Below are 12,302 nucleotides of genomic sequence, written 5' to 3'. Positions count from 1 at the left end.
ATAGTTTCATCTCCAGCCCTGGTGATGAATGTCTCCAAAAGTTCTTTCTCCACTCTATTGTTTATTATATTTATATCAGCCTTTTAATTTGTATTTTAAATCCATATTAACTTTTTAGCCTTACTTTCAGAATATACGTTCTGCTTATTAAGCTAAGCACAGGAATTAGAGGATGGAGTTCTGTGGACTGTGTGTTACCAGAGGATAGAAAATGTACTTAGACTGGTCTTTTTTGAATTGAATATAGTTGTTTTCAGCTAAGAAAAAAAAAATCTTTACTTTTTTTACTGGCACTAGACTGATTTTCTTTTTTTTTTTTTTTTTTTAGCCCTGTGACAGACACAAGGCTGAGGACTGCCACAGAGAACATACATTAGGAAAAAAAAGAAAAAAAAAATAGCCTCAGTTATTTCAACAAATACCAAAAGTGGATTGAGAGTGGATGAAGAGGAGGAGGAGGCAATAGTGAACACACAACACAGTTCAAGCTGGCAAGGAGCCCTTTCTTGAAGAATGTAAGTTTAACCTTTAGCATTCAAGTGTCTGGGCTTAAGTGTCATTATGAGCAATACTTTCCTCCAGCACAGCCTCTCCTGCCTGGAGGAGGGCTCTGTGCAACCCCATCAGTTTTCCCCTTTCCTTTAGAGAGTATAAAAATATGTATTTGTCTGCTTATGTTCAGCAAACTTACTTTTACTGGCAGCCCCTTACTTGACAAAAGCAGGATGCCGCTGGCTGGGTCTGAGGGAGGATCCACTCTGCCCTGGCCGTGCCCAGAGCGGTCAGTGGAGGCTCTGGTGCAGCTATTGCCCGATAAAGCAAATTCCTTGCCGGGCTGGTATTCACTGCCTGCGTTCTGGTTAAAGATTGTGTGCCCCAGACTTATAACAGGAGTCAGGCGGCTGGGGTGAGGGCTCCCCCATAGTCTGCTGTCCACAACCGGCCCCTTTGTTCTGCGCGCCGCACCAGGTATCTCTGCAGTTCTTGCATGCTCGTTCTGGCCGGAGGAAGAAAGAGGCTCTGCTAGTGAATTGCTTTTGCGAGAAGCAAGCTGAAATGAGGAGGAGGGAGGGATGGGCCTGGTGTCACCGTGTCTGTCCCCCTCCCCCCCCCCCCAAGTGCAAAACAGTTAATCTCACCTTTTGATAGAGGCAACATAGAAAAAAATTACAGACAGCAGCAGACAAACATCAGACCTGGCTGCTGCAAATGGACAGGCTAGATGTGCCCCCCAAATCAGCTCCAGCTGTAAAACACTTCAGGGCTGATAGAAACCACACGCATCCCAGGCATAACCGATCTGCAAAGCTGCATTCCAATAAAAATGCAGCATAGACATAAAAGAAATACTGACTGGGATTCCCATCCTGATTTGGGTGCCGGGGGGGTAGTGGGGATGACATGACAGGGGAGGCAATCCTTCCAGCCCTGGATCTGTCCTCTCTCTGCTTGGGTGCAGGGCTGAGTAAGGAGCAGCTCGCTGAATTGCAGAGGGAGGAGCGGAGCCTCCTTTAGCCGTTGCTGCAGCTCCCTGGTGTTTGGTTCCCAGATCCCAGCCCTCAGAGGGCACAAATCAAAGCAGCTATACAGGCTAATAGGGGAGGGTCAGGGTTAGCTGCAGGGTACATCACTGACTGAAATCACATGCTGGAATCCGAATTTAAATAAGCATGCCTCACGTCTGGGGCTGTACTGCAAATGTCAAATGTGCTTATGTTAAATACAGGTAATATTCTGAATGTACGTTTGAGAACATGATTCTTTCAGATACCTTGTCTGATGAATTTTGCATCTCATATTTGTGATTTATTTCACGTGAAGTACACACTCCCTTCTTCTTTCCACCTTTTGTGACGACTCAGGTCTTAGAGGAAATAGCAATGTATATACATATATAAAGACGTAAAGACGAACTATCTGGTTAACTGTAGCAAAGATGCTATGTTAGATCAGGTTTCTCACTGCTTAAAACATAGGCTTTGAGTCCATGGTTACTCTATAGTAAGTACAGCTGGTATTGGTGCTTACCTTACCAAACAATTTGATGCAGGCTTTTCTGCAAATCTCCATCTTAATTCTAAAATAATTTGGAGGGGAAGAAGGCAGCTGGAATATTTTCTGAGGTGTTTTTTGTACCTGACTTAGGGTGAAAGGTGCTAGATGTGTGATGCTGTGGCTTGTTTCTGGCCTGTTGAGGGGGGTGACTGTAGGACTGCAGGAACTGTGGGCAAGGGTCCCTCTGCCTCAGTCCCAGCTCAAAAGACCCAGGCTGGCCTCAAGGCAGGCATGTTGTTCTTTTAGTCGCCGCATTGACACGCTCTGAATTTTGTTGAAACTACCCTGTAAAACAGAACTCTTCTCAGTGCTGAAAACAATTTCATTTTCTTTTCTAATTTGGTGGGAATTGTAATTTTACTTTGTACCTTATTTCCCTCTCTTTCCTTTTAAGATGGTTCCCAAACATTTATTGTGGAATTTTTCATTTAAAATAGTTTTCTAGGGAAATTACTGTGACAGTGATTTAATTGTTTAATTAAAATCTGACATTGATGACAACATAAATACAATAAGCATGAGGTGATACAGGCATTAAACAAGTGCAATTGTGGAACACATCCATGGAGTACTCGGAGCACACAGAACAGCTCACAAAGAAATGATGTTCAATATTTATCAGGTTAGTGAGTCCTAATTAAATGCCAAGACTTTTTTCTTCATTTCTTAAAAAAAAAAAAGAAAGAAAAAAGAACATACAGATGTATTCCAAGTGCTTATTTCCATCACAAACACATCTACTCATCTTGTGTTTAGGCCTGTGAAAAAGCAAATTCGTATTAAAAATCTGCTAGTTGACTTAAGGGCTATGCACTGAGCCTGACTACAGCAACCTAGCCAGAGGTTTTGAGATCGCTGGAACAGCCCAGCGCTGTCCCACCACTCCCAGTGGCTATACTAAGTCCAGTGATTACAAAATGGATGGACAGATTTCTTTTAATAATATTTTTTTTTTTTTTACTATATATTGAAGACAAAAGAAGAACGAGTGTTCCTCTGAATATGCCCCCCCCCCCAAGTTCAAATCTCTCCAAAATCCTACCGTATTTCTTCTAGAGAAATACATGCAACCCCCTCTAGCATATCCACACATCTCTCTCTCAGCAATAAAGGAGTCAGCCCCCTGCCCATTAAACAATACATACACGCTTCCAGAAAAAATGCACGTTATCTGGCTAGAACTGCTCAGCAGTGCGTCTCTCCAGCCCTCTGTTTCTAAGCATTTCTGCCTCCCAACAACAAACGTGCTGCTGTTGGAATATCCCTTTCCATGCCTCTTGCTGGGCATCTTGAAATGGTATCAGATCGCTTCTGCAGCTTACGCAGCCCTTCGCAATCAGTCGCTTCTCATCATCTGCACTTTCACCCCTTTTCAAACTCCTAAATAAATGCATCTGCTCTGGTTTAATTCACGTTAGCCTTCCCCCTTCTTGTATGAAACTTCATGCAAACAAACTTTCTGAATAAAAAAGCAAGCTTACCTGGACAATGCTTTGAGTATAAAGTAATAACTGATAAAGCCAGACACCCCAACTCCAGTACAGGGATTTGATTGCAAATTTCCATTGCAAAGGAGTAGAGGGAACTGGAAATCTGACAAATGCCTTCAAATTGACCTGTGTTTTCACAATGCACGCTGTGTTTAAAATGAATGGCAGACTTTATCATTTGGAGCTCCTTCAAGGACTCCAGCCTTCTACGCTTTGTTCTAATTCTTTAGACATATTTCCAAGAAGCACAAGGCTATGCAAGTGGATGACATTATGGAGATTTCTTTTTCTAAGCAGGATTTTTTTTCCACAATAATTTTTAAAACCTGAATTTAAAAAGATAGCCTGGAACTTCTCCCCTACTATACACATCCCACATCCATACATTCACCCCTAACGTCAGTTCAGCGGGCAGCCTGGCAGGCCTCTTGCACCTTAAGGTTTTGGTCCGATTCCCACATATTGCTGAGTGGAAACGGCCAGCATACAGCCAGACTGGTGACTGAGGAATGTGATATGGTTGTGGCTCCCCCCAAATTCACAGTAGTCAACTGCTTTCACCACAGCCGCCTGCAAATCTGGCCCACTCTTGCCTCGGGATAGATCTTCTCCTAAGATGCTCAACAGCCCAAGCGTGTTTCTACAGGAGGACTTGGGCTCCTTGCAGAACCACAGGAACCTGAGGCTGCTTACCCCTATGCTACATGTCAAAGAAAACAATTATCTTTTTTTAAAAAAAAAAGTTATGTCCAGAAAGCCATATGCGCTGCCTCAGAAGCTGAACATTTTGCATTAAAATTGTTCCTCTTAATTAACAAATAGTAGAATTTCCCTTAAAGCACTGGTATTAGTTTCATTTATTCAAAGTAACACATAAATGAAACTATATGATTCTGTGTACAAATATGTCACATATGCTGCAAGAGAAAAAATAGGGTTAATTTAATAATTCAAGTGTCTTTAACAAGTTTCTCATGGGAAAAATCTGTCTTATTTTTCCTGCAGATCTGATACTGAGAGATTTTTTCTAAGCACAGTAAAAGGCATTTGAACCAAAGATCCAATCCGAGGATACGTAAAGCTACATATATAGAAAAAGGCATCTGTAGCATTACAGATAAGGTCATATCAAGATTTCCAATTAAAGCAAGGGTAGTCTCCTTGTATTTTAGAAACTGGTTTGTCTTACCTAGAACAAAGAAGTCTTAATGGAAGTTAATTTTCTAGAGGAGAAATGTGTGCACGTATGAGTTTGAATGTTGTACCTAACGATTACTGTACGAATTACTCCTTAATTCCTTCGATTTATTTTGCTATTTGTACAGTTGCCTATCTGGCTGGTGCTCCAGTTATTGCTTGCTCGCTTCCTTCTTTGCGCACACAGACACACACACCCCGCCACCTCTTTTTGCACCCCGGTAAAAATGGGAACTCTTCCATTTCTCAGCCTCTGAATGCCTGTGGTCAGGATGAGGGGCAAATCTTTGTCCTCCGCTTCATCTGGCTGCATCTCTCTTCGCAGCTGTAGCAGCGGTCGCTGCCTCATCTTCTGCCCTTACCAGGAGGGGAGTGAGATGCCCTAGGACTTGACCCCACAGCAGAGGCTGCTCTGGCTGGACCCAGCACCCAGGAGGGGTGGGGGACGCGGTGCGCTCCCCTCTTCCCGCGTAATCCTCCCGCTCCTGGGTGCAGCCGCGCTCCCGGCGCCTCTGACCCCGGCGACCGCTGCCCTCCTCCCTTTCGGGGCACTCGGGATCACCGTGGGAGCATAAAAGGACAAGAATGCAGGAGCGGCAAGAGACTGTCACAGGAGGGCACAGCGCAGCACAGCCAGAGGAATAGCAGGATTGCCGAAAAGAGGGATGTTTGGTTTGTGTTAACTACCCAGACAGACGCACTTCGGCATGTTTGCGTTTATGGAATCCATATGTTGTCATGGGAAATTAAAGGACAGCAACACAAAACTAGAATTTGCGACGCAAATGCAAAGAAAACGTACATGACTACCAGACTCTGCATTTGCACGTGTTACTGCTAAGGTGCCTATTTCTGGAGGATCAGCAAAGTTATTAGATTTGCTCGCCACCTTCTCCACATGTTTACTTTTTCTTTTCTCTGCAAAAAGTGTACGCAGGCAGCACCCATTCTCAGACGGGTCCACTGGATCTACAGCCTCTAGTGAAAATACGCACTTCTTGTAAGTTATACCAACTACTAAAAGACAAGGGTTACTTTATTCTTGCCTCAATTTCATCGTCAAAACACGTTTGTTCCACATTCAGTAAGAACAACAGTTACAAATTACATGCACCTTTATAGATAGCGCACCAAGCAGCCCTGAGAAATTCTACTTGCCTGAGGGCTCGCTGGGTTGGGGTTTGCCTTTTTTTTTTTGGAAGGGAAAATAATATTACAGTTACTCCTCCATAAAGCTGGACACACACATTTTGAGCAGGAACAGACAAATTTTTAAGGGCAGCTTTTAAAGACAAACAAGCAATGCACTGGAGTCTATTCATTTAACAAGCCATAAGACCTCATACACAGCATGCGCATTTTAACCGTACACATTCAGTGCTGCATTTATAATATTCAAATAACCATGGCACCTTGATTCTTAAATCTTCCAAATGCAAGACACTTCCAGTAACGTATCAACTAGTACAGCCTTTCTTCAATTCCTAGGAAGCTTTCCTCTTCATTTACCCCCCCATCCCACTAAAGGGACTTGTCAAAATTTCAAATGACCACCACCATGTTAAGAAATATGGAAAGCTTGATACATTTCATTAGAAATACTAACAAACATGCAGTTTATTACCTTTCAGTATAAAATACATCTACATTAAGGTTCTCCAAAATGGAAAAACTGACCGCAACCGCATTCCTTGTTCAATGCTATGAAACAAACCGGGAAGTTAATTATTTAGGTTACCAATAAAAAAAAAAAAAAGAAAAAAGAAAAAAATGCAATTTGGAAAGCTTCTTTAGGTTTTCAAAAGAGATGATTTAATTCAGCTGCACTTCTGCCAGTAACAAAACAGTCTCTTATGGGAAGATGAAGAAAACATATTCCTGAATCCTGGATTGAGGCTCTTTACTGGTTCACCTCCTAAAATTCAAATCCCCCATTCCCAGCAGTCATCTACATTTTTCACCAAGGTTGGCTTGGAGAGGAAAAAGCTGCTGGAAATAAAAATAAAAAAACGTAAATAACAATCAGAAATGGCTGCAAACAGAAAGGGGAAAAAATGTTACCGTAACACCAGAGAAGTATTTATTTAATCAAACCAGAGATTCTGTTGGGACTGGAGGAATGTTGCATCCTTTCCTAAAAAAAGGGAAAAAAAAAAAAGGAGGGGGGGTGGAAGAGGAGGGGGTGGGGGGAGAAAGGAGAAAGCAAGAAAGAAAAAAGGCAGAGGCACAGCCGCCTCCTGGAGTTCCCCATTGTCCGGGGCTATAGAGAGCCCCGGAATGGCATTAAACTCACAAAAGGCATATTGTGCAGGGGACAAAAAAAGCCCCTTCTTCTACAATAACTTTTAGCTTCTTATTTTTAGAAAATGACAAAGCTGTTGCCAGCGATGGCTGGTGAAACCTGTAGCCCGGCTCCCAGCGCGGCTGCCCGCGGCCGTATCGATCAGCTGTCCCGCTCCGAGAGGCGGCCGCAAAGTTTGCGGGGAGCGCGGCCCGGGGCCGCCCCGCACCGAGGGGATGCGCGGGGCCGCTCCTCCGCGCCCGCCCCGCGCTGGGGGCGCCGCGGGGGCCGGGGCCGGGGCGCAGGCACAAAGTTGCGCTCGCCGCCGGCCGCAACTTTCCCGGCTCCTCCCGGGGAAACTTCGGCGGCGGCGGCGGCGGCGGGGGTCGTCCTCGCCCTGCCCTGCCCTGCCCTGCGCGGGGCGGCGCGGCCCCGCCCGGGGCGCGGGGGCAGGTGGCCCCGCCGAGCGCCCGGCCGGCGGCGCGGTGCGGAGCGGTGCGGAGCGGTGCGGAGCCGGCCGCGCGCCCCCTCCCCGGCGCGGCGCTGCGCGGAGCGGCGCGGAGCCCCCCCGCCGCGGGCTGGGGGCCGGCCGCTTGCCCCAAGTTTCGGTGCGGCGCCGCCGCCGCCGCCGCGCTCCCCCCGCCCGCTCCTGCTCGCTCGCTCCCTCCCCCGCCGCCTGGGCTGAATCTTATTGATCCAGAAGGTGGCTAATTAGCCCTTCCCGTCGTGCCTGGGTAATGAGGCACATGCGCACTGCACTAATCAGCCATTTTTTGCAGGAAACTAATTAGCAGAATAAAGATCCAAAGAGTTTTTTTTCTTCCCAATCATCAGATCTGAGTCCGGGCGCTTCCTGCTCCGGCGACCGCCAGCCCCGCCGCCCGCTCCGCTCCGCTCCGCGCCGCTCCGCCCCGACCCGACCCGCGCCGACCGCCGCCGCCGCTGCTGCTGCCGCCGCCCGCGGCCCCCTCTCTCCGGGGGGCTGCAAACTCCCCGACAACGATGCCGCTGCTGGGCAGCGGCGGCGGCGGCGGCGGCTCCCGCTCGGCTCCGGCTGCTGCCCCCGGCTCCCGCTGCTGCTGCCCCGGGCCCCTCCGCGGAGCGCGCTCCTGCCGCCGCAGCCGCCGCAGCCTGCATGGGATCTGTAGCCCCCGCGCCGCCGCCCGGGATTAAAAGCGCCGCCGCCGCCGGAGCAGCGACCGCGTAAGTGGCAACTTTTCTGCCCTGTCCCCCGCGCGGGCTCCTCCTGCTCGGGGCGCCCGGGCTGCTTTGCATGGGGCTGGTCCGGCCCCCCCTCCCTCCCGCTCCCACCCACCGCCCCGGATCCCCCAGCAAACTTTGTGCCGCTCGCCGGCCCGGAGCCCCGCCGCCGCCGCCGGGGACGCGCAGGTGCCGGCGCCGCGGGGGCCGCTGCGCGCCCGCGGAGCCCCCGCCCCGCCCGCCGGCCCCGGCCGCGGAGCGCCGGCAGCCGGGAGCCGAGCGGCGCTGCCCGGCTTTGTGCGGCGGGGCGGCCGCGGGGCCGCCGGGCGGCGCGGAGCGGCGCGGAGCCGGGCACCGGCCCGCGCCATCTGCATAATCGATGGGGCGGCGGGGCCGGCGGCCCGCGGGGGGACGCGGCCGGGCGCGGGGCCGGCGAGGCCGCGGGGCGGAGGCGGCGCCGACGCCCGCCGGGACCCCCCGCCCCGGCGGGACCGGGCGCGCGGGGCTCCGCGCAGTCGGGGCCCCGGAAACAAAGGGGCGAAGAACTCCGCGGAGCCGCCCCGGGCCGAGCGGCCGGCCGGCCCCCCGCCCGGACCCCGCGGCCGCGCTGCCCGCGTGGCCCCGTCCCCGGGACGTGCTGCGGAATAGAATTGCAAATGAGAGTAATTATTATTTTTATTTTCGGCGGGCAGGCTCAGTTTTGGAAAGAATGCGGCGAGGGGGATGGGAGAGGTGAAGGCAGCAAACGCCACCGTAGGCCGATCCCCCCTTTCTCAGTTTCAGTTTTTAATTACTTAATGCTGAATCGCACAGCGCTTATCTAAATATTTGCAAATGCTCTTTCCTATTGATTCCTCTGAATAAACTGCTCTCCTCGCCTTCAGAGGGAAGGCGATTCATACTCTTTTGAAACTAAACCTCGGAGGAGAGTATGTGCTTGTGTGGGGGGACACGTACGTGTGTGTGTGTGTGTATGCGTATGCATGTAGCACGTACACATGTTTTTTTAAAGTGTGAATTATTTATAAATTGGGTTTTGGGTTTTCTTTTTTTTCTGAAATTGCTAAACTCCTTGCCCCCGCTCTTTTTTCTTTCCTTTTTTTTTTTTTTTTTTTTGAGAAAGGTCTGTTTCTCTTTCAAGCTGTGCTTGAAGCTGCTCCTGGGGACGTCCAGTACTGCGTGGCCGTGCAATATATGCGCGTCTTCCTTGTCTGTCTGTCTGTCTTTCTCCTCTCCTCGCTCCTGTTTAATATGGAGCAATTTTCTGGAGGCTCGGTGACTCCCTCCTTAGGGTCACATTGAGTTCGAATCTGACTGAAGGTGCAGGAATCCTGCGACGGGGGAAATAAGAGAATAGAGAGAATGGGGTCAAGTTGGCTGCTTAGAGGCCAAAACTCCCACAGCTGCCTTTAAAAATATATATATAATATTTGGCTTTCCTCGCCATATTACGAGTCGCAGCCTCCCCTTTCAGGTATTTTCTTTACAGCTTAAAGCTTGCTTTTCCTTTTGCCCCCCCCCCCCCCCCTTCTAGGGGAGAAGGGGGGGGGGGAGGAATAAAAGGAAAAGAAATGGGGGGGGAAGAGGGGAAAAAATAAAACCCATTGAGTTTAGGCAAATAAGGTTTGGTCTCCGTATCCTATTACAAAGCACTTTGAATATGCAAGACATCACACAAGACCAGTTATTCCAGTTACGACAAACTTAAAAAGAGAAAAGCGAGGCATGTTTAGATTGTAATTTGTTAGAGCAAGAATCGTATTTAAAACTCTGTCTTTTAAATTATTTTTTTTCCAGCCTCGCATTGTATCCGGCCCTTTTCTGATGTCAAGGGTTGGTTTTCTTTCCATCATCATTATTATTAAAATCTTTCAGCTGAGTTTAGGAAGACCGCTGCGAGCAACGCATTTGCTGTATTTTTGTTCCTGTATCTCGGAGCAGAGTTGGCAGGGATTCTGTGGTTTGCAGTTACACAATACGTTATCGTGTTTTTAATCACTAAATCATTGCAGCGGTTATAGATTTACAGTCCCGGGGTATTACCGAGCGGGGCTGCGGGGCCGCGGACGGGCGGGAGCGCGCCGCCGCCGTGCCGCTGGGTGCGCCGCGGCCGCGCCGGGCTCCGGCCGCTCCCCGCGCCCCGGCCGCGCGCCCCCCGCCGCGCGCGCCCCGACGAAGTTGGCGCGGGCCCGGCGGCGGCGGCGCGCCCCGGCCGGCCGGGGGCTGCGGCGGGGCCGGGCCGGGCCGGGGCCGCCACCTGCGCCGGGACGGGCCCGGGGCCGCCGCCGCCGCGGATCGGGGCCCCGGGCGGCGTCGAAGCGGCGCGTCCCGAGCGGGGCGGGCAGGGCCGGGGCTGCCCCCTGCGCCTTCCCCCTCTGCCGCGCCGCGGGGCCCGGCCCCCGGGGCTGCCCTCCGGCCCGGTGCCGCTCCGCGGGCGGCCTCGGGCCCGGAACAAAAGCGAACAAAAGGCGCGTTAGAGGGGCGAGAACCTCCGCGGCCAGGCGCGGGGCTCGCCCGCCGGCCGTTCCCTCTCGGCCGCGGCCCCCGGGGCGCAGCGGGCACCGGGCAGGCGGCTGCAGCCCCGCTCCGTGCCCCCGCCTTTTGTTCCCGGGGCGCGGGGCTCCGCGGGGGCTTGCGCGGCCCCGTGCGCGCCGGGCACCTCGGCGCGGCCTTGTCGCGGCCGCTGTCACGGCAGGGCCCGACGGCGGCAGCCCCGACAGCGGCGGGGACCCGCCGGCCTCCCCCGTGCTGCTGCGGGAACCCCGCGGCACCGTGCGGGAGGCGAGGAGCGGCGCGGGGCTGCGCGTTTGCCCTGGCGGGGCCGGCAGCCTCGGCAGGGATCGCAGAACCCCCGGCCGATGGATGCGTGGCCGGCCGCATCTGGCTCCCTGTTAGCACTTCCCTCTGCTTTCCAAAATAGTAATAGTGATAACAACAATAAAACTGGTGCGTGGTCAAGCTGAATAATGAACAGCAGGCTTTTGCGTAGACTTTATTCAAACGCTGCGTTTTGGTGGCGCCTCGCTCCCCCGAGCGAGAGTTCCCTCCCGTCGGTGCCAGCCCTGCTCGCTGCAGCGGGAGTCATTCGGCAACCATCTTCTCGTGGCCAGTGGCGGTGGTTGCACGAATACCGGGCCGGGCGCGGTGTTTGAAGTCAAAGGTGTCTTTGCATGGGAGAGATCCGTGCGATTTCGGAGAGGCCAAGCGTGTCACGGCTGTCGCTCTCCTCTGCCGGAGCGTGCCCGAGGTTTGGCCTTTGTGCGGCGGTGGGGCTGCCCTGGCCGAGCTGGCACGCAGGCACCACCGGTTCCCGCTCCGTGCCCTCTCCGCATGCTGCTGTCGTGCCTGGGGCCCCTCTGGTGCGGTGCCGTGACCGACCGTCACTGGGGGCCACAGCATGGGAAGCCTGCGGGGCTGCTCCCTCTCGCTCTTCCTTTGTTTTCCTGCAGTGGGGTGTCCCCTCCCAGCCCCCCACCCCACTGGAGCGGTGTCGTGGCCCTTGCGGGAGGTTTACACCTCCGTGTGCTGGAGGAAAAGAGCGGCCTGGCGAGAGCAGCGCTGCGGCCGAGCGGGGCCGCCCGGGGCCGGCAGGGCCCAGCGCGTGGCGGTGGAGCTGTCGAGGGCCGCAGTGGCAGCGGAGTGGGAATCGGGACAGCTGTGCGCAGGCCTGGGCGCAGCCGCCCCTAATGGTTTTGACGGAGCTGTTGTGGTCTGTTGTCTGGAAAATCTGCATTCTGCGTCGTGCCCGAGGGGGGCCTCGGCACCGCAGACCGTGGCGCGTACCTAAATATAACTGCCTCGCGCCGAGGGGTGAGGTGAGGGCAGGAGGGAGCCCGGCCGCCGTCCCGCCTCCTGCTTTGTCTCTGATCTGCAATTCATGCATTTTTATTTGCTCCTGAGGTCGGTTTTGTGTGTAGGCAGGGATTGGAGAAACAGATAAATTCCAGCTAGTTTAAAAAAAAAAAAAAAAAAAAAGGTGGATGAGGAGGGCTTCCCTGGCGGCTGGGAAGCTGGGGCTCCTCGCTGGCGTGTGCTGGACGTGGGCGCCCGTGCCTGCTCCCAGCCTGCCCGGTGGGGCC

At 52.7% G+C, this 12,302-nt stretch overlaps 1 protein-coding gene across 3 annotated transcripts in view; it reads left to right on the top strand.

Moving 5' to 3' along the window:
* Positions 1-12,302, top strand: part of ZFHX3 (zinc finger homeobox 3) — a 533,455-nt gene that overhangs the window by 350,778 nt on the left and 170,375 nt on the right. For 2 of the 3 annotated variants that reach the window (XM_040571666.1, XM_040571667.1), the window contains 2 exons: positions 329-515; positions 7,858-8,226. The gene's annotated coding sequence lies outside the window, so the exon portion shown is untranslated. Of the gene's footprint in view, positions 1-328; positions 516-7,857; positions 8,227-8,770; positions 8,886-12,302 lie in introns of those variants that run through there. The other variant, XM_040571669.1, reaches the window with a different exon arrangement.

The sequence above is a fragment of the Cygnus olor genome, chromosome 12 (assembly GCF_009769625.2).
Source record: "Cygnus olor isolate bCygOlo1 chromosome 12, bCygOlo1.pri.v2, whole genome shotgun sequence".
NCBI lineage: Eukaryota > Metazoa > Chordata > Aves > Anseriformes > Anatidae > Cygnus > Cygnus olor.
The sequence above is the reverse complement of the archived record's forward strand: the minus strand, read 5'-3'. Positions and strand labels throughout refer to the sequence as shown.